The sequence below is a fragment of the Marmota monax genome, unplaced genomic scaffold, assembly GCF_021218885.2.
Source record: "Marmota monax isolate L192 unplaced genomic scaffold, Marmota_monax_Labrador192_F-V1.1 WCK01_AAM20220418_F8-fsc00056, whole genome shotgun sequence".
In the NCBI taxonomy this organism is placed as follows: Eukaryota; Metazoa; Chordata; class Mammalia; order Rodentia; family Sciuridae; genus Marmota; species Marmota monax.
Window position 1 is genome coordinate 10,599,469 of NW_026695212.1, and position 27,765 is coordinate 10,627,233.

Genomic DNA, 27,765 nt, shown 5'->3' on the forward strand with positions numbered 1-27,765 from the left:
ATATGCTTCATTCAAAACTTTTGACTTTCCATCTCACTCAGAACACAAGTAAGTCTATGCCCTTAAATGATCTGTTTGCTTTAACCCTGCTCCTTCATACTTCCATGACTCTTTGATTCTGTCACTTTTGTCTTTACTTACTGTGCTTTAGTCTCATGGATGTCCTTGTTATTCTGTTTTCCCAGAACAGTTTTCAGCCAAATAGCTGAGTGGCTGGTTTCCTTCCCTCTCTTTATTGTTGAAATCATCTATCACCAATCTATACTAAATATCAACCTTACTCTCATCATCTCTCTTATTCTGCTTCAGTTTTCTCCATATAAATGTTCTCCATCTAATGTAACATATAAATCATACTTTATTGTCTGTCTATACCTACCCTTACCACTGGATTATAAACTGCATGAGAGCAAAGAGTTAATTCAGTACACTGCCCCCTCATTATCACTTGGAACAATGTCTGAGTAATAAATTACGTAATGAATAGTTTCCAAATTTTTAAGAGATGACTCTGCACTTCTGTGTTTGAACAATTCCAAATTTATGTAATCATAAGAATCATCTGGAGAATCATCAAAAATAATACCTGGGCCTACAGCAAAGTGCTTAGTTGAAATCTAAAAATAAAGGGGGGTGTTGGTTAGGAAGTTAAAGACTTAAATATTAATGCTCAGTTTTCCTATGTTACTAAAATATATGCACAGTATAGTTGAGCCTTTGTTTGGGCAAACACTTTTAGAATATTTGGATGCAAACATTGAGGACAGAGATGAATGGTTCTAAAAGATAAAGCGAGGAAAATGTATATATTGGAGTGGAAGAAGTAAGGAGTATCCAGAAAAATAGGAAAAGAGTTAGATCAGCATAGTCTGGGAGATGACCTGGAGCTGAGCAAACTTCCTGGAGGAAAAAGATAAAAGCAAGTGGACAGTCAATAATACCAAAAAGGAAACTGGACAAAGGACTTCCACTAGGTATGCCTTACATGCTTAATGTAAGAACCCTTCTTCATCAACTGAGTCTCGGAGGAAGTGTTCTACAATCACACTGAGTATCACAAAAACCCAAGGAAAGGGAGACTATTTCCCTTATAGCTTTCAGTATGTACAAAGAGAATAACAAAAACACATGATAGGGGGCTAAAGACTGAATGTCTGCATTTACCCTAAATTTGTAGGCTGAAATTCAAATATTTAATTTAATAGTGTTAGGTGGAGGGACTTCCAGGAGGTGACTGGGTCATGAGGCTGTAGCTCTCTTGGAAAGTAACCGAGCCCTTGAGAGAAAAAAAAAAAGTTTCCGTGTTCCTTTCCTACCATAAAAGGACACAGTAGATGGGCCTCATTAAACCAGGAAGTGGTCCCTCACCTGACACCAACTCTGAAGATGCCTTGATCTTGGACTTCACAGCCTCCAGAACTGTGAGAAATAAATGTTTGCTGTTTAATCTTCCTAGTCTGTGGTATTTTTGTTATAGCATCCTGAACTGATAAAGACATTGGGAATCATTGAAAGCCAATATGTCAGGGAGGACACTAATTTTGAAGCATGAATCTTTTTGTCAATTATAACTTAATTAGAAAAGAAGAAAAATTATAAAAGACTAAATAGATTTACTGTAGGGCTTAAACTTTATGTAATCTTAAGAACCGATGAAGTATTTTATAAAGGTCTTTTGTTATACCAGAATATGGGCCTGAAATTGGAAAGGAAAGATAGCAGTGAAATGAGAAAGAACTAGAAAAAATGAGAATTCCTGAGCTAGAACCCATGAGGAGAAAGTGTCCGCCATATGGTACTGTATGAACATCTCACTGCTTAGCCTACAACTTTGTTTATATAGGTGACCTGCAATAGACCTAGGGTATTTCTCCACAGAGCTCCAAGTGTGTGTCGCCCAGGATCCAAGAAACTGAAGGCATTTTTGATCTGGCTGTATCTTTAAGAGGAGATCTGAAGCTACATAGCTAAAGATGCTATGGGCTGACTATCTCAAACTTATGAAGTGAGCCAGTAGAGCAATCACAAAATACATTGATGAACCCAGCCTAATTCCATTTTAAGATTGGGAGCCATCTCGTCACAAAGTCATAAAAAGTTAATTTCGGTTTTACTATAAATTACTGTGATTTCTAAACTTGTTTGGAATTCCTGCCCGTGCCTTAAACTCATCCATGCCTAGCTTTCCCTGACCAGATAACAAAACTCTCTAAAACCTTAGTGGTACCTCATAAATCCTGGCTCCCCCTGACCATATTACAACTCTCTCTGAAATCTCAGCGGCGCTTCACAAATTCTGATGTTGGGATATGAATTTATTCCCTACCTTAAAATATCATGTCACATAGATCAGTAACCTACTATCTGCCTTTGTATTATGCTTGTCAAAATCCTGTTACCTGTAAGTTCTCAAGACACCCGCCTTTGCAACTTATTGTGCTACAAAACCTTGTTCCCGGAGAGCTGGGGTGCTGATCTCTAGCCCAGGGTTTTTTGGGAGAGACAGTCACTGACTAGCTTTTGTGTACACAAATACAAGCTTGCTTTAATTTGATTTACAATTGGAGTTGGTGGTCTTTGCATCATAGTTTAACAACAGGACCTGCAAGAGCATCTGACCCAAGTCTGATCTTCCTAGCATAGACAAGTCTGCTGCTTAACTTCTTTCTCAAACAGTGTTTATATATCCATTATTGATTTTGATATGTTAAAATCAAGATAGGAAGGGAATGGTAAAAATGTAGCTCCAACTCAGTAACATTGACACAATACAACCACAGTCTGTTGTGTAAATACCTATCCCAAACAGTACTAAAAACACAATATTGTTTATTATTACCTTTAAAAGTTCTAGAAGTGGATTGAGCTTTCCTGGGAGTTCTTACTTTGGGCTTTTCATATGGTTATAGTTAACAGGTAGTGGGGTCAGGGGTGAACTTGAGGGCTTTCTCTCTAATTTATCTGGCTGATATTATCAGTCACCTGAACCTCATCTAATGCTATGGCCTCGAAAACAATTACAGTTGTTCAGCTTTCTAAAGGTTCCATTGTGGATTCAACCATCCACAGATCAAAAACTATTTGAAAAAAAAATGTGTCTTTGCTAACCATGTATGGAAGTATTTTCTTGTCATTATTTCCTAAACTGTATATGGTATAGCAACTATTTATATAAAATTTACCTTTAATTAGATGTTATAAGTAATTTGCAAGAGACATAAGGTATATGGGTAGATATGCTCAAGTTATATGCAAGTACTACTCCATTTAGTACAAACAGCTTGATAATCCATGGAGTTTGGTATTCCTGAAGGATCTTGGAACCTGTGCCCCTGGGATAAGGAGGAACACGTGTATGTTGCCTGAATTTCACTACAGCGTCATGCCTGGTTTCTAAGACAAGCATCTGAAAGAAAGCCAGGCAGAAGATAGATCACATTTTATGACATAGCCTTGGCAGTCATGCATACTTAGTTCTGCCACTTTATTGAGTGTATCAGAATTTAATCAGAGAAATAGAATCAGTAGATTCTGTTTTCCCTCTCAAGTGTGTGTGTGTGTGTGTATATATATCTATATCTATATCTATCTATATATCTATATCTATATATCTATATATCTATCTATATATCTATATCTATATATATATATATATATATATATATATATATATATATATATATATATAAAATATATGTGTGTGTGTGTGTGTGTGTGTTTTCCACAAAGGAACTGGCTTACTTTGGGGACTGGTTTGGCAAGTTTGCCAACTATAAGGTAAGCCAACAGAAAGTTGGAATTCTTCGAGGGTGTAACAGAAGCTATGTCCACAGGCAGAATTTTTTTCTTCAGAGAAACCTCACTTCTGCTTTTCTCAAGTGATTAAATCAGGATTATGCAGTTTATCTAGTATTATTTCAGTTGTTTAAATTCTAAGAATATGGACTTAATCACATCTGTAAAAGTATCTTCACTATACAACTAGATTAGTATTTGATTGAATAACTAAGGATTAACCTAACAGCTTGACAAATAAAACTAATCATCATAATGTATCATTAAGGCTAGCCAATAATCAAGAAAAGGAAAACAAAGAATTTGTGGATACATTTAAGAGTGCCATAAAATACATTGCAATTAATGTTTATTTAAATCTGAATGTACAATGGGTAATTTCATTTATATATACATGTATATATACATATATCTTCCTTATGTTTATTTACATATATATTATACATTTATGTATAGCAAAATAGCTTCAAGGTTTAGGTCTTAGAATTATATCTGAATATTTTTTAAATTTTCATATATGAGTCTGTACTTTTATAATTTCTGGAGTATAGGTATGTATATATTTATGTATACATATATGTATATGTTCAATTATATTGTCAGCTATTTTCACATCTTGTTTGTGAAATTCAAATAATTATTCACAGAAGTGTAAAATAGTCCTAGCAACCATATTAATATAATAACATATGAACTTTTCCCCCCTCCCCAAGTATAAGACATTGAAATATTTAAGATCTCCTTTACTTTTGCTGATGACCAGTTTTGGAGAAGCCATTTTGGGAAATTTTTATCATAAATGATAAGACCCAATGAGTATGGATAACAACAATCTTGGAGCAGTTTCAACTTTCAGCATATTGAGAGTGCTTATCCTAGCAAAAGCATGTGAAATATGTGTCTGAATGTAAAGTGTTCTGTCATGTCTGTAATGTCAAATCTAAGCCTTCAGAAAGAACATTTGTTTGCAAACTGAAAGAGGGCCCAGTTGCTTATCTTGACTCCATTTTGTTCCTCTCTGACTCCACCTGCCTCTTTTAACTTTTTTTCTTTTCTGAGCCACTTTCTTCTATAGATATTTGGATCTCAGAAACCACAGGTCTGATTGATAAGCGTCTTTATGACAAGGGACTGAAACCATGCCTAAGCAACAAATAGTGAGCTTCAACAGATCACTGGATGATGAGATTGCTCCCCTCAGCAGGAGCAATTGTCCCATAGGAATTGAAGCTGCCCCTTTATGCAGGAGCAATCATTTCAGAATGGGAACTGAATCACTCCTCAAGAGATGAGGACCTTTCCAGATCTTCTCAGCACCAGTCTTCAGACATTGGTCAAGTAGACCATGTCTTGACGCAGTTGAACTATTCTATCAACCACACAATTCCCCAGCCATGCAAGCCCCTAACCCTTTCTTTCTTTATTTTTTTTTGATAAAAACTCAAAATATTTTTGTCAATCTCTTGAAGACAAAATTTTGTTCACTATCCCCATATATCTGTTCTTATTGGCATGGCCATGCTGATTAAAGCTATATTTTGGATTTTCCCCACTGTTCCTCTCTTTGATAGGCAGATAGCTGGCTTAGCCTGATTTGTTGGAATCCCCGAAGTCAGGGCCTTTTTCCTAGGATGTCAGTAACAAAACTTCCTTTACCAGGGACTTTATTATTCATCAAAGTATCTTTCCCTTATTAATTAGAAGTCCACAGGTTTAACAAATGAATTCCAAGAACTCAGATCATGTAGTATTACCAGTGACAACACATGAGATTTTATCACACAATTTAGAATTCAACAGTGTGAATTTCAAGCATCTATTGAATGCTCTGCTGACCAGGAAATCAGAAAATAATTCATGTGTGAATTTTTTTGAAACATAAATTGTCAGCCCCCCGTTTCCTCCTGACCTGCAGGAGAGATGGGGAAAGCATGCCCTGACCAGGATGAACCAAGAAAGGCAAAGAAAGGTTGACTGGACTGGCCACCGGCACCCAGCCCTCCATCACCAGAGGACAATCAGATGCGCCAGGGAGAACAGTCAAAGCAGGATCTCGTTTATTGAGAAAACACACACAGCTAATATGATGTACAGGAGCCAATCAGGATAAAGGTCAGTAGGGTGGGGAGAGTTCACGTGTACACCCATCCTATAGGCAATAACGGGAGACATGAGTTGTCTGTGAGGGCAGAAGGGTTCTAAGCCTATCCTAGAGGTGGTCCAATTTTCATCACAACCCACGGCAATGCCTTCTGGCTAATTGCCAGGCGCTATCTTAGCCACATGTGGCCCCAGGACTGGGAAACGGGTAGCAGCCAGCAAGTTAGGTTTCCTCTTTTCTGATGCATCATGCCCCACATGTTACATCATGCCCTACAATAAATGGATTATTTTAGTTTTTAAATTATTGACAAGGGACAGGAATACATGTAAACTACTAGTAGATTTAGCTAAAAGAGCCTATTATTAGTGTAAACAATCCATATGAAGAAAATTTCAGTTTACAATGCATGTAAGATAAGAATGTCACTACACTCTGCTAGACAGCTTGCTACTGTGGAAACCACTATATTTTAAAAGCAACATACATACATGTTAGTTATTAGAAGTGTTCTTGGAATCATATATCTAGGAAAATAATAATATTTCAGGTTTGGTTTGATCTGGAAAAAAAAGTATTTAGAGGATGCATGATAACTTTTTTTTCAAATAAGTTTAAGTGAAGATTTGTCACATAAAGTTAGATAAGATATTGGGAAAGTAAAACTGTAGCTCAAAATTGAGTAAATAATACAGACATGATGGTTTTATTCACTATAAAAATAGCATTTAGACCTGTTCAACTGTGAATATATCTCCATAGGAGCTATTGAAGCTTTTCATTTTATTTTCTGCTCAGTTTTTACTAATGAGAATAGATTCTCATAAGATCACCATTTCTGAATACATCATCAAAGAAATTCATAGTATCATTTTTGTTTAATAGAAAATGAACTCACAAACACAAAGGTCCTTTTAGAAACTAGGCTATCTATAAGTAGAGGAACATCAGTAGTTATTTTTCTGTAATTGGAGTTATTAAAAATGAGTCCTATGTATAGCAGAGCTTCTTGTACATGATGGAATGTTGAGCCACATACTCCTAGAAATGCTTTTGTTGTTGCTAAGATTTTTACCTCTAAATAAATATCACTCAAATAGGATTCATAGAGCTTGGTTTTTCTATTGCCTTTTCTTCTATTTAATCATGAAACATTATTTAACCTCTTTAGTTTTCATAGTTCCCAATTGATAGGTTAATACTATGAGAGTTGAGATTTTTTTAATTTTTTTAAACAAAAGAAGGATTCTACTTGCAAGAAAAAAATTGGTTTACAATTTATTTAAATGAAAATAATCATCATACCTGCAATATATGACATTTATGTAAGTCTGTTATTTCATCTTTAATATTAAATAATAAATCTTAAGGATTAGGAGGACAGTTAATTACATAAGTACCTATGTTGCACCTGGTAGAGTGCATCATTTCAAATCAACAAGAGAAAATATGTATTAATGTATAAAATTATGTTGACCAAATATGCACAAAATATCATGTACACTGGAGTTCTCTCATGAAGTAGACTTGACAAGAGATTTGAAAAAATGGCTAAGATTTTAATACAAAAAGATTTCATCCCAAAAGTAAAGCAGGTACAAAGGTAGATTATTCAGAATGAGTGTATTTGGAAATAGTTAATAAAACCACTAAGGAGGTGTTCTGGCCAAATGGCAGTTATAATGAAGCTGCCCTACATGGCTCCAGTCAGCAAACTAGAATCAGTTGTTGATTCTCGCCTTTTTTTTTTTTTTTTGGTACAGAAATACTTATGGGAATGGCCATGGCACTTATTTACATTTTGTCTATAGTTGTCTTTCTGATACAACAGGAGAGTTTAGTTCTTGTGACAGGGACCATGAAGGCAGCAAAATTCTAAAATATTCATCATCTAGACTTAAGGAAAATTCTGCTGACTCCTGCTATAAGGAATTGTTTTGTGGTGTTAGAAAGGAAAAATAGAAACATCTTGCCTGTGAGAAATCCCCAAATGATTTTCTCAGCAGTGGTGATTCTTTGTTCTTTATTATTTTGGAGAGGATTCATATGATAGTTCCTAGAATATATAAGACATTAACAATTCAATGGAAGAACAGGAAGATCTCAGTGATTCACATAGCTAAATCTGTCTCAGGTACAAGAAGAAGGTTGATTTACAATTCATTTAAATGACAGTAATTATAATACCTGCAATGTAATTTTGTGTAAGTTCAAGTGTTATTTCATCTTAGTATTAAACAATAAATCTTAAGGATTCGGAGGACAGTTAGCTACATAAGTACCTGGTAGATGATGTATTAGAAAACCTCTTTCTTATTCAGTGCCTCATTTTTCCTTTACTTGTCTACTTATTTATTTCCTCTAAGCCACTTTGAAAAGCTACATTTCTGTATAGTATGGTAGAAGAAATAACTCATCAAAATTAATAATTCAAAGATAAGGCTATTTCTAACTAGGCTCCCCCAACACACACCAACTTTCCTTTCATTTGTGCCTTTTTCATTTTTACATGGCAGATGCTTGGATGAGTTTTACTATAAGTCAGGTTAACTTAACATCTGGTGATTAGTTCCATGCAATTGGAAAAGTATTGCTAGTCATAAAATACACCTAGTTTCAGAAACTACCAGTCTGTAAACATAAGGATTCCATTACTATATCATTGTAATTCTAAAATTGCTTTTAAAGACTTCTGTTGTTTAGTGATGGGATAAAAATGTCAAACCAGTTGGGCTTTTGTTGAAATTGCTTGGGAATCATGAGTAAAACTTTTCATGAAAAAAACAAGAAGTAGAGAAAGCATTGGTTTTATTATTAATAACTTCACACCTTTATAACTAGAGGTGTGAAGACATCACTATTCTCCCTCCTCTCTCCCTCCCTTTCTGTCTGTGTCATCATTATTTAGTTGAGAACTTTTAAATCTTCCTGTTACCTCTGTATTGACCTGAAATGAACCAGATGGGACCTTAATTCCCTGTTCCTTTCTGATAGTCAATGACTTTTCTCTACTCTCCCAATTCAGTTTTCATATCTCTAAAATGAGGCTGGTAATCAAGCCAGAATTAGACAGATAGGCAAGGGTCAGATCCCGAGAATGGAGGAATTGAAATGTTAATTCCTTGAGAGTTCTTCCCCCACCCTTAAGATAACCTGCCCCTGCTTCAACCTGTTGTTAAGGTAACCTGTCCCAGGAATTGCCCTTCCCTACAAGGAGTTGTTAAATAAATAAACTCCCTTCCTGCCCAGATTATTCTAACTTGGCTGCTTCAGCCCATCTGCTTCTCATCCTTTGGCCATCCCACCAGCACCTCCTGGGCCTAGTCACATATGCAGGAAGGAGAAAGATAAGGGGAAGAGAACAGGAGAACAAAGAAAGCCTAAGACATATGAAAAGACAGAACACCTTACTTATTGGGATACTAGGATAACAGCTATGGCTTCTCCCTGGAGAAGTCCATGTTACCTTTTTTAAAATAAACCCTGCTTTATATGCTTGCCTCCACGAGCTTCTCTAATGTTATACTTCAACATGTGAAGAAGCAGGATACACTGGTAACCAACGGTATCAATGATCTCTCTCAAACAGATGCTGACAGTTTTATGTTTAAGAAAACACAATAAAAACTTTCCCATACAGAGCATGTTGATGTTATAGAACCTGGTTTTCTTACCTTATAATTACCAATTTGAAGCCCACATTTTAAACAATTAATTAAATATAAGAAAACTATTAGGCAAATTATTTACTATGACCAAATTTATTCATAATTATAGTTTACTCTTTATGAGATAACTCACCTAAATATCATTATTATAGGATAACTAGCATAAATTAGTATTGAAATTGCTTTTTCTAATAATGTCTAGTGCTATAGAGAAGAGATCTTATTAATGATTTCTGAAAATTCTACTATTTACTTACTCATTTGTGTTTTGGGATCCTGAAGAAGTAGTACTTGTCTTACTTGGTATCACTTAACCCAGGACTGAGACAGTGTGACAATCAGCACTTTTTGGAAGGTGTCTAAGAATGAATGATCAAACAGCTGCTCCATTCAGTGACCACCTATATTGAAATGATGTAACACATCCTGGCAAGCAGATAGTGAAGGAAGGAATCCCTAATATTCATATCCTACCTGTGAAACTACATCAATTCAAAAGATAAGAACATCTAATCAATATTTCTGAAATGGATGAAAGCTTAAATCCCCAAATAATTTTGGGTATCCTGCTTGCCAGGATGTGTTACATCATTTCAATATAAGTGGTAACTGAATGAAATGAAGAAATCATGTGACCCAACAAGCATTCACAATCATTGTTCTGTTAAAGGTATATAGAAATAAACTATCTCTGATTTACATGCATACTCAATCCATTCAGAAATTTCTGACCTAATGATATGACTATTATCTGTTTTCAGAAAGGATCCTCTTCAGAAGCTGAACAATTGACCTATGTATCCAATTTAGAGAAGAAAGACCAAAGAAAGAGTAAATGTTTAATAAATCTTTTCTTCATAGTTTTTCAGGGATTCTAGGAGAGGTGCTCCTAAAGATCTGTGGTCTTTGCTTCCTCTGGAACATTTATTTGGGAAGTCATTGTGCATTATATTTTTTTCTGAGATAAATCACAGTCTGGTGTTTAATGGCTGAGCATTTATTTTATCTAACAGACCTTTACACAAGTGTTTCTGAGAATGACTAAAACTAACTCAACGTGAAAAGAAATTTAAAGAACCATATCATGATTTGTTATGAAAATTCATCCCCTTTAGAGTTTGGTAAGGTAGTAGAAATCATGCTTTATGAAAAATTGTGGTATATATGTGTATTAAGAATTATAATGCAAAAAAACAGAAAGTACATATATAAAGGCATGAATTGGCATAAACATACTTTATATACAGACTATGAAAAATTGTGCTCTATGTGTGTAATAAGAATTGTAATGCATTCTATGGCGGTCCTGTATTTAAAAAACTAAAATCAATAAAAGATAAAAAAAATTCAAAATAAAAAAAGAAAGAAAATTTGTATCCTATCTCACTCCTCAAAATGTAAGATGCATTTTGGAGATAATTTTTTTGCCATTTAATAGATGTTCATTACTGTTATAAATAACCATGAATATAAACTTTGTCATCTTTTTTTAATATGTCACCTTAACCAGTCTAACTGTATTTTCTTGTTCACATCCAAAATGTATTTTGTAGATTTAAAATGTTCTATGATATGCTTGATAGTTACACACACTGCAACCACCATTTAGAGCAGGACTTATAATTAAATGTTATCACAAGAAGTTCCAGCAAAATAAATTCACCTTAGCTGCAAAAAAATTGATGAAATCTGAAAATATTTGGTCTTTAGCTATCCCACTCCTCAGTTTATACCCAAAGAACTTAAAATAAGCATACTACACTGACACAGCCACATAATGTTTATAGAGACTCAATTCATAATAGCTAAACTATGGTACTAATGTAGATGCCCTTCAACTGATGAGTGGATAAAGAAACTGTGGTACACATACACAATGGAATATTACTCAACCTGAAAGAAGAATGAAATTATGGCCTTTTCAGGTAAACAGATGGGGAACTGGAGAATATCATGCTAAGTGAAATGAGCCAATCCCCAAAACCAAAGGCTGTTAGAGTCTGTAAACAAGTCAGGATGGCGCCTGGTATTTTGCCAGGGGGAGTGGTTTGTGAGGTAGCGCCAGCGAGCCATTAAGTGTGGAGATTTCTTATTGGTTGACTGCTGTATCTACTTTATGTTAATTAAGATAAGCTGTGTGGAATGTATAAATACCTCTGTTGTTCTACAATAAACGGCTCCCACTCCTGCTGTACCAATGTACACAAGTCACCCCCCAGTTATTTTGCTGCAGCCAGACTGCGGCAAAAGGCCAAATGTTTTCTCTGATAATTGGATGCTGATCCATAATGGGGAAGTGGGTAGGGAAGAATGATGGAACTTTGGGTTCAGCAGAAGTGAGGGGAGGGGAAGGAGTATGTGGGGGGGAGGATGGTGGAATGAGAGGGACATTATTACCAAATATACATGTATGATTACATGACCAGTATGATTCTGCACCGTGTACAGTCAGAGGAATAAGAAGTGTTCTTCATTTGTGTACAATGTGTTAAAATGCATCTACTGTCATATATAACTAATTAGAACAAATTTTTAAAAATGAAAAAGGAGAATTTAAGCTTTATAAATCATTGTCAATGTAGTAATATTAAAAGTTCGAACAAATTCATATCTTATTGAATAAAAAAAAACAGTCAGCTTTTAATCATTGGTTGGAAGAACAAACATCTAAGAAGTTGCCACATTATACATTTTTAGTATATTAAAAATAGATTGTCATAAAATGAGCTTGATCAATAAGAATACTTGGGTTAAAAAATAAAGCAAACTACTAAATTTTACAGCCATCATTGCCATTACTGACAGAAAGTAAGCCATAAAGAAACTGTTGTCACTGCCCCAGAATGGGATAAAAATCATCTTTTCTGCAACTCCAGGATATTTCAAGAATTGCCATTTCATATTTTATTTTATTTTATTTTTCCACAGACAGAATCATTCTATGTTGTTCTTGGTGACCTCTGACTCCTGGGTGCAACTACCCAAATAGCTGAGGAGAATGACTTCAGGTGCATGCCAGTGTGTCTACTGCAAGAATCAGGATTTTTAAACATTTCTGGATTAATCAATAAAAGTAGGCAAGTTTTGTTTAGGTATTTATATATTTTTCTACATTCTACATTGGTCTAGTGCTTCTCTAACAAAGAATCAACTACCGTTTTTTGTAGGCATTGAAGGTATCTTTTCTGGGCCATAGATAAATTTCAGGCTAAAACTATAGATTCTTTGATTTATTATTATAACAGGGGCATTCATTCAGATATTTTTAATTATGGCACTTTGGAAATAAATCTCATTTCTCCCATATTAATTTGTCAAAATGATATATACCTCAATGATAAAATATTTATATATGAATAGGACTTATTCAGTAGATATTATTAAAGTACTATAAATACTTAACAATATATGATAATTTGGATATGATAATTTAACCCTCATTTCTACTAGTTCAATTTTGTTTGTAATTTCACATAAAAAGAATGGCTACATAATTCTCACCAGTTGAATTTTCTGTGTATATAAATAGTATTTAGCTTGTATTTATAAGTTTTCTGATACTATCTTTTGCATGTCAGTTATCTGATCTCGTTCTGGGTAAAACTATCTTCAAAGATGCTTCTATAATGCCTTCAAATTAGAGCAATTTGTATAAAACTACAATAAATAATTTTATTTATTACAATTGGTATAAAACTAGAATAAATAATTTACCATTCTTCAAAACACAAAATATATTAGAGGAAAATAAGCTTTCAATTAGAGAACCACTAAATGTGTTATTAGTAAAAATATAAAAGCAAAATTACAGAATTTTATAACCTTCAGATTAAAAGGAATAAGCAATATTAATATTTCACCAAAAGTAAGAAAATGTAAGTAGAATCATCAGTGGCAAGTAATGCCATTATAAATGCTTTCTTCTGTGATATGGACCAGAAATATTACTTTTCACAGGATTTTATGTACCATTAATTTTAAAATAAAGGCAATTTAAGTAGTTGAGAAATGTCAGAAACAGAGATAATTATCTTATTCTCAAATTTTAGGAAATTCATTTACTCATTTTTAAAAGAAAATATGTATCTATGCTAAAAAATTGTTAGTCATTATTGGTTGAATATGAGTGTAATATTCCAACTTGTTCTACTTGCATCTGAATTCTACATTATTATTAACAATTTGTACTGAATTCCTTTCTATGTTTGCTACCCTACTCCACTAAAATATATTTTTATAGTTATTCTTTAAAATGAGACTTGAATGAATAGCAATTAAATCTGAGTTATGGTACCTCAATGTATGATCAGTGATCAAACACACAATTCATTTTATAGTTTTTTAAAAAAGGGTAGATACCCACATAAACACACTTATCTCATGCTAGACAAAGGCATCAAAAACATACATTGTAGAAAAGATAGCCTCTTCAACAAATGGTGTTGGGAGAACTGGAAACCCATATGCAGCAAAATTAAAATAAATCCCTATCTCTCACCTTGCACCAAACTCAACTCAAAGTGGACCAAGAACCTAGGAATTAGTCCAGAGACCCTGTGCCTAATAGAGGAAAAAATAAGCCCAAATCTTCATCACATCAGATTAGGCCCTGACTTCCTTAACCAGACTCCTAAAGCATAAGAAATAAAAATCAAGAACTAAAAATGGGATGGACTCAAACTAAAAGCTTCTTCTCAGTAAAATAAATAATCAATGGGGTGAAGAGAGAGCCTACATTTTGGGAGCAAATTTTTGCCACATGCACATCAGATAGAGCACTAATCTCTAGGATACATAAAGAACTCAAAAAACTTAACACCTAAAAACAAATAACCCAATCAATAAATGGGATAAGGAGATGAAGAAGACATACATTCAATCAACAAATATATGAAAAAATGTTCAACATCTCTAGTAATTAGAGAAATGCAAATCAAAACTAAGATTTCATCTCATGCCAGTCAGAATGGCAGCTATCAAGAATACAGACAACAATAAATGTTGGTGAGGATGTGGGGAAGAAGTCATACATTGCTAATGGTACTGATAATTGGTGCATCCAATCTGGACAGCAGTATGGAGATTCATCAGAAAACTTGGAATGGAACCACCATTTGACCCAGCTATCCCACTTCTTGGTCTATACCCAAAGGAATTAAAATCAGCAAACTTTAGTAGCAGTAGCCACATCAATGTTCATAGCAGCTCAATTCACAAAAGCTAAACTGTGGAAGCAATCTAGATGCCTTTCAGTAGATAAATGGATATATAAACTGTGGTATATATACACAATGAATATTACTCAGTATTAAAAGAGAATAAAATTATGGCATTTGCAGGTAAATAGATGGAGTTGGAGAATATTATGCTAAGCAAAATAAACCAATCCCCCCAAAACAAAGACCAAATGTTCTCTCTGATAAGTGGATGCTGATCCATAATGGGGAAGGGGGAGGCATGGGAAAAATGGAGGAACTTTGATTGGGTAAAGGAGAGGAGGATAGGGAGGGTGCATGGAGGCTGGAAAGATGGTGGAATGAGACGGACATCATTATCCGAGGTACATGTATGGCTGCAAAAATGGTGTGACACTACATCGTGTACAACCATAGAAAGGTAAAGTTGTGCTGCAATTGTTTAGAATCAATCAAAATGCATTCTGCAGTCATATATACCTAATTAATACAAATAATCTAATAATTTTTTTAAAAGGGTAGATAACATGTTAAAATGAGAGTAGTATTAGGGAATTCCAAACTTTTCAAGGAGTTTGCAGTGGAGTTCTTCCTGTGACTGAGACTGGGAGTACAATTACACAAGATGAATTCCGTGTGATCTTGAGGAGCTTGTTACCTTCTCTGCAGCACCCACCTACCAGGTGTCACATCAGGTGACCTTGAGTAAAACATTAGAAAGGTTTGATTGGGATATTTTGTGACTTTCAAAAGCCACACAGCTAAACACTAAACCAAATAAACTCAATTCTCTTGAAATCATGTCAAATACTATGTCTACCACTCTTAACTCCCACTGAGATGTGCAATGTGTCAAATAATGGCACTTTTGTTTTTATTTAAAAAAATTGGAGGGCTTTAATGCACTTAAAAATGAAAAGAACAATGTAGGTATTCTGAAACACCAAATAGTTGATCAGAAACTATTCTTTGCTTTTTGTTACACAGAAAATTTAGAAATTTTCTTCTAAAACACACCTTTGTTACTAAGCATTATTTCAATTATTCTTAGAATTTGTTTAGATTATATTTGCAAGATGCAAAATATCTTTTAAGTCAAAATTGAGAAAAAAATGGTAATTTTCAGCAATTTTTTACCGAAACTTAAAAACCATACAGATTTGCAAGACTTCTTGTGGAAGGAAGATTTGAAAAGTACTTAGGGTTCCAGTACAGTGGGGTATATAGTCATTAAGCAACCTACCTTGCTTCCTCCCTGGAATTTGCAGGGTTTGAGGCACACAGACTGAAGTTCACCTACAGATTCATTATTGTTTATTCATTATTAGTCATTCAATATCCTTCTCATTCAAATTAGCTTTTATATTTTATGACTAATAAAAGGATCATGGAGAAAAAGAGGTTGTTGGCAAGCAATCTCATTTCCAATGACCATTAGCTTCCATGTGGATCAGTATCCTATAGAGTAACTCTAGATCTATCTCTATCTACTCCTTTTAAAAGAAAATATAAATCATCAAATCATTGAGTTAGGGAAGGGGAGTTAGGCATACATAGCTCAGTCTCCTCCTCCCTGTTTTTAAGTTCAGTGTTTCTTTGAATATAGAACTCATTTACTGTAATAAGCTTAGTAGTAAATGCTCTACTCTTATATTAGAAAGTCTGAGGATTTCCAGGCCTCTCTGTGGCTTATGAGGATGTACATCAGGAATTGTACCAAATATTATAAAATCCATTATCATTCAAATTACTTCCTTATATCTCACAGGACTATTTCAGTTAGGAGAGACCTGAGCTAACTTGGGCCAAATAGCTGACACTTCCAGGTGAGGCAGTGATAAGGTCATAATTCATTATCTTGTCTCTCTTTTGTGGACCCAGCAACTAGTATATGATGTAGATGGTGCAGCAACAAGATCATGGAACCTGAAATGACTGGTTCCTAACTATCAACCACATGGATTCTTTTCTCTCTCTTTTTTTTTTCCTTTGGTACTGGGGATTTAACCCAGGGGCATTTTACCACTGGGCCACATCCCCAACCCTTTTTATTTTTTATTTAGATACAGGCTCTAAGTCACTTAGGGATTCGGGCCTCAAAAGTGGCTGAGGCTGCCCTCAAACATGTAATCCTCCTGCCTAAGCATCCAAAATTGCTAGGATTACAGGCATGCACCACCATGCCCAGAAAAATATGGGTTTTTTATAATGTCTCCAGGATTTGCTTCATGATTGCATGACTTCTGCAGTTACATACGGCTCTTAGAATCTCCCTGTGTTTGATTTAATGATCTGCTGTTGCAATCTTGAAATTCTTAATGTTTTTGTGTAAGAGGTCTCATAAGCATAGTTTTGCACTAGATCCAATAAATTATGTAACCAATAATGACCCTGGTAAAATCTTGTTAGCTATAATTAGGGGAGGATTTTTAATGGCTCACAAGAAAACACACTCTGGCAAGAATTAAAGGAAAAGTACACTTATTTAAGAATATTATTCAGTTACTAAGTTTATATGCTGAATTCCAAAAACAATAAAAATAGAAAACCTGTCTAAACATATAACGGACATATTTCATATGAAATTCTAAAGAAGCAATAACTTTTTACCCCAATACACAGGATTCCAAGGACCCAACAAAAAGACCTTATATACCAGATAAACACACACACACACACACACACAGCACAGCACACAATCATATATTCACATGAGAAAATAAAAGGAAAAAGCGAATTATTTTATTATTTTGTAAGGAAAAACATATATCCACTTTCTTTTAATTCTTAGATTGAACTTTCAAGTCTTACAGAGGAGACTTGTTGGTAGAAGCTTGTAACCTTTACAAACAGAACTTCAAGAATATGAAAAATGAGATTTTTACCTTCCATTCCCTAGCTTAAGGTAAGAGATGCTGACTAAGCAAGTTTGTAATATTTGTTAAGGACAGGAATGGTCCACCTAATTCTGGGGTTAGCAGTTGGGAAGCCAACCCAAAGTTTAGTCCTATATCAACTATGATGCCTTGAAGGTAATGTCTTAAACATATCTCTAATTAGTTTAATTTTCTCCCAAATCACTGAAACTAATTGATACCTGTACATTGTCCTGATTTTTCCTAATTTTTTTTTCCATATAAAGTCCCTAGAAGTATCTCTAGGCAAATACAATGCTATTCTGCTTAATAAAGACAAACTACTGATACATCCAGTTTCTTAATGTCATGCACAAGGCTTCTATCTTCTGGCCTTTTCCTTCCTTTTATCCTACTGTTTATTCTTGCTCCATCATGGACTCTATGTTCATCCCTATTGAACTCTAACCTACAGGTTTCCTCCCTAAATGCTACTTTTTTGTGTGCAATGTTCTAAGCTTCCAAATTTTGTCTTTATGTGGTTGGCTCCCATTCACAGGTAAGGACTTGGCTTAAACACTTATGGGGAATTTGTCTCATCTCCTTTCCCTAGATTCAGATTAAAATGCCTTTATCTCTGATGCTTTTGCATTCTTTTATTTTCCTACATTAAATGTGTATTAGTTACTTATATGATTGTCCATACTCCCCGAAAAATTATTTCCAGGAAGACTCTGTGAAAACTGAAAATGTAATTGCCTCTGTATCGATGCACCTTTATACCCAACAAAATTCCTTTGAGATTAGGTTATTCACAAAATTGGGGGAAATGACAGAGAATAAACAAATAAATGAATAGATTAACATATAAATCTATTATTAAGTGATGAAACGAGTAGCTCCTCTATTTAATTTTTCTACTTTCATATGGTTTTATTTTCTCTATACTGATGCTAGGTTTCCTCTTTGGATAATTTTTACATTTATTAATTGGGCAAATATTTCGTATATGATTACTGCCAGGCCCTGTGGCTTTTAGTGAACAGTGGTTTAAAGATGTTCATTGCTAATAGAGGATAAATACATGATTTATATTACTATTTTATGAGCAGAATATGTTGAAATAGATAATTTAAAATGAGATTTTAATTTAATGAAAACATTATCTGTACCAAGTTGAATTCATGATGTCCATTGAAGAGGTTTAATGTATAATTACAGTTTTACTCTTCTCTTAGGATCTGCAAATTTGAAAAATAAATAGAATTACATATATATATATATATATATATATATATATATATATATATATATATACTATACTACTGAATTTGTGCAATGTATCTTAGAAAAAGCAGCCCAGTCTGGATTAGAATTGAAACTCTTCTGTTTTTCCAAAAGCACTAAATACCAAAAGCACAGAAGGATGACTGATGAGGAGGAGGAAGGTTGTATGTGTGTGAACATCTGTCATGACAAACTCCAGTGTTCCCACTCATGCATTTTACATTTCTCTAAAATTACACCTTGGACTTCAAAAAGATGTCATTGTGAATTAAATTTATCTGATTGACAATCAAAATGTCCATTATTGGAACACTTTGAATTTTAATGAGTGCTTTCATTGTTACAAAATTTTAAACTCGTTCTGAACACAATTCTTCAACTCTATACAGACTAACTACTTTTCACTCCATGTAGTCTGATAAGGGCTTCTATAAATTTTTCAAGTGTTTAATGTTTCTTCCATATCATCAATATGAAACCAAGCATAGTTTGGGATTTTACATACATTGCTTTTCACCAAAAAAGTCTTTCTTATTTGTTAAGTTTTCATTTTTTTAACTTTATGCTTTTCCTGCAGATTTTTTTTGCCTTGAAGCCTTCTCTTTTACATTTGACAGAACAGAACGTTCTTCTGCCTTCTCTTACTTCCGCAACCTGCCATGTTGCAAGATATGTATCTTTTATCCATGGTGCTTATTGCATTCATGTTGTTATTCTACTTCTTATGTATAGTTGACTCTGTATCACTGATTATTTGAACCAAAGAATCATGTTTTATATATGTGTGTTCACAATTGTTATTCTAACATCTAGTATATGAATTTGCACTAAAGGAGCTTTTGATACATGGCTTAGAATTACTAAGTAATTCCCAAATCCCCAGGATATGAGGTGGACAAATTTGTAAGTCAAATTTATACAAGGAGTCAAGTTAAATACATTCAAATATAATTATTGCATCATGACACAAAATTTAGACACAGAAATAAAAAGGGAAAAAGAAGGTTGAGAAACGACACTGCCATTCACGGTTCCTTTAACTTTGTGACATTCTAACTGTAATTCACAGTAAATTCACATAGTTTTCATAATTCTCATTTCACAACTGACAGGCATGTGATGTAAAAAGTTTAAATAATTGGTTAAACTCATGACTCACAGGAAGTGGTGAGGCAGGAGTGTAGCCAGATCTGATCATCTCCAAAGCCCACCTTCTTTCTATCACTCAATGATTGAACTACTTACTTGTCAGTGTGTAACCTCCAATTCCCTCTTAGATTCGCTTGAGCTTGGGCTTTGATCTTTCAAGTCTGAAGAATGAGTTATATGGTAATTGTGAATTTAAACCTATCTTAGATTCACATCTTCTTAATTACATTTACTCTTTTTTCCCCATAAGTGCAGTCACAATTTAAATGCTTCTGCAATTGTTGATTACTACACTCACAATATGCCAGATGTTATCTCATTTAAATTGTGCCCACACACTGCAGGTGCAAAATGGAGTCCAGAATTGAGGAAATTTAGATTTAAGTATTTCTGTGTTTTCATTTAATCTATATGCTCAGTCCAATGTAAATCATTTTCTTCTTCATTTTTTTCCTGCCTTCTATTTGCCTAGAAGACTTTTAAAATATTACTTTAAAAGTTCTGAAAAGTTAGAATGGTATATTTCTTTTTGTAGAATTTTTAATTTTTATCATCACCTTTCAGGTGGATTGTACATTTTTCCAGACTACAAAGACAGTAAATAACCTTGCACATTTTGGGGGGTTGGTTGTGCTAGGGATTGAACCCAGGACCTTTTGCCTACCAGGCACTCTACCAAACTGAGCTATATCACCAGCCCAACCTTGCACATTTTTGATTGTATAAATATAATGTAGCTAAGTCAGTCATACTTTCCTGAGTATGACTGATAGGATAGGGTCACATCAAAACTCCTTAAGCAAATGCATCTACCATACTTCCATAATTATTCTATATTTATTTTAAAGGATGACCCCTTTTACATTCCTGTTATTTTTTCTTAAAGGTATTCTCTGTTTATTCTTCTATGCTATCACGTCCAAGTTCATAAATCTTGAACATAGCGTGTCATCCACAATGGTGTTTCTATAGGTTCCTCTGAGTTAGTGAGAAAGAAAAAGAAAAAAAATTCTATAAAAATTATCATCTTAGAGGGAGTCACCATTAGCTAAATCATTTTTGTATAACATCTGAGAAACTATGTTCTTCACTAAATCTGAGATACTATCCATTGGGTGACACAATTATTTTAACTACTAATAAGAAAAAAGTGCTGCAGTCTGGCTGGGCACAATTCAGGAGCCACTTGTCAAAAGAAACAAACTTTATTTTTAGAACACACATACCACACCACACAGCTCCTCAGGAAAAACCTTCAGAGCCCAGATGCCACCACCGGCTTCCCACAAGCCTCTCAACCTCCCCCACTCCTCCTGCTCTTGAGGCCAATTGGCTGGGTCGTGTGGGTGGAGCCAAAAAAGTCCCCCAATGAGCAGCTCTGTGGCTGAAAGGGCGGGGAAACAGCCCAGTGAGCATCACCGCAGAGGAGCCAATCAGTTGGCAGCTAGAAGTTTGCTGGGGCCGCTGTGAGCCAATCATCAGCTGGCAGCTGGAAGTTTGCTGGGGCCCCTTCGGCTGTGACTCTCAACAAAACAGTGTAAATTAAAATGAATGTTAGTATTTTTCTTATTTTATACTATGAGAAGATATCTGCAAGACTCAGGCTCTTTTATCTATCATTCTTGTTTATACATTAAAAAGAAAATATAAGAGCAATAATTTTTAAGGTATTCATAAAATTTTTCATTCAATCTGGATCACAGAATTGCCAATTATCTTGGATCACAGAATTGCCAATCTTGATATTGGAATAACAACCTATGACATTAAGATATGGAATTCCTTTAAAAGATCATCTATTTTTGTCTCCAAGCTATTTTTCCATATAAATTACTTCTAATTTATGGATTTGATTTTTAAGTTCTCTTAAAATTTCTAGAGGATTTTATGTAATATATTTTGGCAATAATGAGAAATCATAATTTTTTTCTTAAGTGGGTCTTAAATACTCTATTGATTTTTAAAGGAAGGGGCCATGTCTATCAAAGGGTAACAGAACATGCCACCTTCAAATAGGTCTTTGCATAAGGATTATTTTTACCTAAAAGAAATTTTTTAAAAAGTAGGTGCAAGAAGGATACTCTTTCACTCCCTCTCTACTTGCTAGAAGGAGAAGAACCTGTGATATGGACTATGTCTTCCCTACTCTAGAATAAAAGTAGCATTCTTATCAGCAGGCAGGAACATAAGACTGAGCAAGTTCTGTAGAAGCAGACTTTATTAAAATAAACCCTTTATTTCTTTAGCTTCCCCCACATAGTTTAGTAACTTTTCCACAATTGTCCCTCTTTGTTCAAACTGGAATAAAAAACATTTAGCCTATGCCACTTCTGTGGGTGTTCATTACTATAGAAGAGATCCCATGTTATTCACTATATATGTGCAATACATTTTATGCCTTTCCCCTGTTAATTTTCCTTTCACCAATTTAATTATCAGTTCCAGTAAAACCTTCAAGAGGGCCAAGATAAAATCTTACCTCACCTGTGTTGTTTTGCCCATGATAATTTAATATGTTAATATTCCTAAATGTTAAAACTAAAAATATAAATGCATGCATATATACATACATAAAACTGCTTTTTAAATAAACAAAAGTTAGGTAACCAAATAGCAATCTAAGACTGGCTAGCGTTCTATTGTGTTTGGCAAACTGTACCCATTCATTGGGCATCACTTGTCATGTGTCTTTTGCACTTATATGAGGTGCATTGACCCATGAGTTACCATACCGTGCATTTCCTCTTTGGAGACTGGCCTTAACCATTATGTTCCAGGCTCTTTTCACCTTTATTTCTTCAGACATAGGAGGAATCTCTCTGTCTTCCCATCATGCTTTCCTCATGATGTACTTTAGTTTTCCTATTTAAATAAGTGGAAAAATTGTCCATTCATTACTGTCCTTAAACAGAAGGAAGTTCATGGCTAACATTTTGTGTTCACTTATTTATTGTGAACAAGCCACTTTGATGGAGGCTTTTAAAAAATTTTATATTTCAAGAATAATTAAAAAAAGAATAATTCAGAATTCGTGAAGTTCATTTAAAAATGATGTAAGAAGAGATTTGTTTGGTTATAAAATTTAACTCAGTAGAATTTGTATGTTGCAGTTGAAATTTTAGATGTCTTATTAACTTCTTCCCTTCTTCTTCTTTTAATTCTACATGTAGTAGCCAGCATCTGCAGGTTTTTTCTTTTTTTCTCTCTACTTTATCTCCTTAGGGATTGCTTCTTTTATCATCATTACCCAATCCCAATGTTCATGTTTATTGAAATGCAAATCACACCTGTTGTTTTACTTTGGGTTTAAGTTTTCTGAAATAACCTGGAATTATTATGTGCTCATTGCAAAATTGTCCCAATTTAAAAAGGTTTTCTTTTGTTGTTGTTGTTGTTGTTTGTTTGTTTTTGTGATCTACAGTTTCTAGATCTTAGCCAGGATTTAAAACTTTTATAATAATAGAAAATAAATATGAAGAAAAAATCATGTACTGAAATTCGAATGTGCATTGTCTTAATGTTTCCTGAAGAAAGTAAAATGGTGTAAGGAATGAGTAAGCATTACAGTGTTCACTTTGATTGGCAGACCCCATCTAAGCTAAGCTTGGTCAAGATAAAGCAAAGACTTACTTCAGCTATTAAGTTCTGTACTGGAAAGAAACTATGTACAACTCACTGCCATGGAGATGATGATATAGTACCTGTCTTAAAAGTAAGGTAGGAGTGGTTATGTGTCCTGATTATGTAGCAGCAACATTGTACAGAAAAACTTGTATCATGTGAACCAGAAATGAGTCAGACTACTTTAAGACTAATTTAAGTGAGCAAACACAATGTCTGATCAAGAAGAGAGGATGTCTCCATGTTTCCTTCCTTTTCTAAGTGATATACTAGTTCATTATCCTCTCCCTTCTTTCTCTCTGATATTTATATATATATATATATATATATATATATATATATATCTCATCTCTGTCATCTAGATAATTAAGACTCATCTCTATCATCTAAATAATTTAATATATATTAATAACATATATCTAAATAATTTAATATAAATATATACATATATATATATATATATATGTATATATTTATATTTATTCATATTCCCATGTGGGGCAAGGGGATGGAATACTACCTGAGGTAGCATCCCTATGAAGTTGGAAAGTCCTATTCTCTTCATTAACTATAGGGTCTATGGCATATTTTCCTAAAAGAATGCCTGAGGATAGTGCTTTACCCAAGTCTTAAAACTTCATCAATGAAATTATGAATGGTAGGGGAGATTGAGCTAAAGGAAAATTGAACTAGGACTCTGTAGGGTAGTAATTTCTAAACTAAACGCATGCTAGTCACTGTTTTGACATAATTTTCTTTTTCTTTTTTTTCTAAAAGTTGAGTGTTGAAAAAAATAATCTAGTTATATTGAGGATTTCATTACTTAAGATTTTATTGCTTATAAATAATGGTATCATAAGAATATAAAAATCAGTTCAGAAGATGGAAAACTACAATTATTTTATGCTTCATTGGAAGGTAGCAGTATCGAGGAAGGTCCCTGGGGATCAAAATGTGCTTTGTAATTATTCAACATATTCATTAAGCAGTCAGTGGAAAAAGTAAATGAGTGCATATCCAAATTTGTACTAAAAATGTTAGAAGTGAGAGATAATAAATCAGCTTGATCAAAGATACAGATGGATATGGACAGCTGGGGAAATTATTTAGATGACAGAGATGAGTCTTAATGGAAAGAATAGTAAGCTAATGAATTTGAAGAGGAATAATACATAGCACAGAAATATAAACTAATAAGTTAAAATACATATGAAGTAATTACAGTGAATACAATTTTAGAGTATTTATTGATAAACTGAAAAAAATTCAGGTCCAATATTTATGCCAATGAAGAATAACTGCATTATAATTTTCCTAAGTTGAACAAATGGAAAGAAGAGGAAAATTATGATAGCATTTAGCTAGACAATAAAATTTTGCCTATAAGCTTAATGGAGATTTTACAAAGTTAGCTGACTTTAGGACAAATTAACAATAGTAATAAAAGGTGGTGATTTAAACTAACATGGAGATAACTATTTAATGTTTGAAACATTGAGTTCCCTGACATATCCAATCTTGCAGACTACTCAAGTCTGTCTCAAAAATTTCTGCTTGTTCACACTCTTGTGGCATTTCTTCTGTATCTCTTAACTTCAAAGAACCATGGCATACTCTTTCCTTGCACTTAAGACATAGTGAAACTTAACAAACCAAATCTCCACAGTTGACTCTTTTGACCAAACAAAACAGAATTCTAATCCCTTAGATATATCACATACTCTAACCACATGTTAAGCCAGACCATTTCCATATTTATAAAATTTTGCATTGCTAAAAACAAGATACTACTATTAGAATACATTCATTTCCCATTTGTCTCCAGAGACAAATAATAATAGATATAATTACTAGTGTATTTCAGTGGAAAATACCTGAATTTATGAAATTGATGCAACTGTATTTAAAAATAAGGCCAACAGAGATAGAAATCTCCAGGCCAAATGTTTGTGAAATTAGGTAATACCTATTTGAAGGAGTGGATGATGAGAGAAATCTAGTTTGTGCATTTAGAAAATATAAATTCTTGTTTTCATTCTGACCCATTTCCTTTGTGGTCTTGATGACCCTCTTATTCTCTCTGGGGCTAACTAAAATCAGGAGAGTAATAGTTAATGACAATATTACAAGTCCTCTATAGACTGTCACTATCGACATTATTAATATGCTGTCAGTATTAATTTTATTAGCAAATGCAATTATTTTCCATGTAAAATACAAATACTTGACCTAGTGAGAGTATATAAATATATTTTTATAAAACTTAACTTGAATTTGATCCTCCAAACTCCTGGATACTAAAGTTTAACCTTTTATTTCACCCTAAGCACAATATAATAAATAGTTACTTGGGCTGCCATTAACAAAATAAGAGACAGGGTGTCTTAAACAGCAGACATGCATTTCACATAACTCTTAAGGCTAAAAAGGTCCAATAGAAGGGTGCCAGCATGGTTGGGTTATTGTAGGAACTCTTCACTTTGCTTGCTGACAGCCAGCTCTTCAATATACTCTCACATGGAAGGAGCAAAAGAGGAAGAGGAGCAAGAAAAGAGTACGCTTGTCTCTTCCTCTCCTTGTAAGGTCGCTAACGTCATCATTGAAACCTACTCTTCTTTACACCTAATTAGCTCCCAAGGGCTCCACCATCATATCAACTTTTAGGGCTGTCACCTCTTTCGGGGAAACACAAACTTTCAGTCTTCATAATATCATTAATTTGTCTCCTTCTTCCTTTTTTTTTCTGTTTGAAGAAAGGAATTCTTTTGTCTTAAGCTTCATTCCCTTATGTTCTTGCAGAGTTTTGTTTTGTTTTGTTTTACTGTCCTTGTCCTAGATAATAGTTTATCATCATCACCAATTGTAATGAATTTAAATACCACCAATAAGTCATAATCACCATCAGTTCTCATTTCATATGCTTTCAGTTAAGGAAGTGGGTGCTTGCCTGTTCTGTCATTTGTTCAGAAAGGGGAAAAAATTAGTATTCACTGTAGCTTCTTCACTTTTATAAATGGTGTTTCTTCCTGCACTGCTTTCTGCTGTACTCCCAAAAGCACTTACTAATTCTGAAATCCTCTCTTGGGTGAGTCTCAGAATTGGAAATTGTGACCTTGAGGCCGTACTGATAGATCATTTCTTATGTGCTCTGATTCCATGACTATGTTGAATTCCAGAGAAGAACATCTTCCCTGAGCTCTGGGAGATTCATTCATCTCAAGGGTCTTTGCTTCTCTTCTCTTATGGGAGCCATTTCATGTATGTGCACTCTCTGGGCACTGAATCCAAGTAGAAACATATGGCCAATAATATGCTTACGATGTTTCACAGAGGAGAAAGAGTAGAAGAGATCAGGTGAAATATATAAATCAAGGAGTAACCTCAACCAGATAATTTCATGACAAAGCATATGTGGGTTAGACAATATTTTTTGAATGAATCATACATCTTAGAAATAGTTACTAATTATGTTTGCCTTAGAATTGAATTCATTGTAGATGCTCATTTGTATGTTTGACTATCCTACATTAATACTAGAAATGTAGGACTAATTTAAGGGCTAATCAAGTTTATATCACTTTATAATAGCCACCACCCTATAAAATGGTCCATTAAGATTATCCCAGCTTAAAAGGGAGGAAGCTAAGGGCTCCCAGATAAGAAACAGAAGAGCCAGGGTTACAATATGTTTCTATCACAATTCAGAAAAGTCCAAGATCTTAAAAATCATCTTCACATAAAGGGGAAATTTTCCCGTCAGCAAAAGTATTGGCCCCTGAGTGCATTCATGAAGCTGAAGGAATGGAAGATAAAGTAACTCTCGCCAGCCCTCACATTCCACAATAATCAGTTATAAACAAAAAGCCTGGCATCTAGAGCTCAGACCATATGGGAACCCCTACACCTTCAGTTCACAGGCATGCATTGAAGTCCTTGATAAAGTTATTTGGGAACGTCTGTACATTGCTGACTCTGCCTTGGAAGCACACATTCAAGAAGACATGCAATAAATTATGGGTTGTTTAAAGGCTCAGTGTAATACAATGAAATGACAATCATCCTGAAAACCAAGGTCTTGCTGGGCAAATCCTATA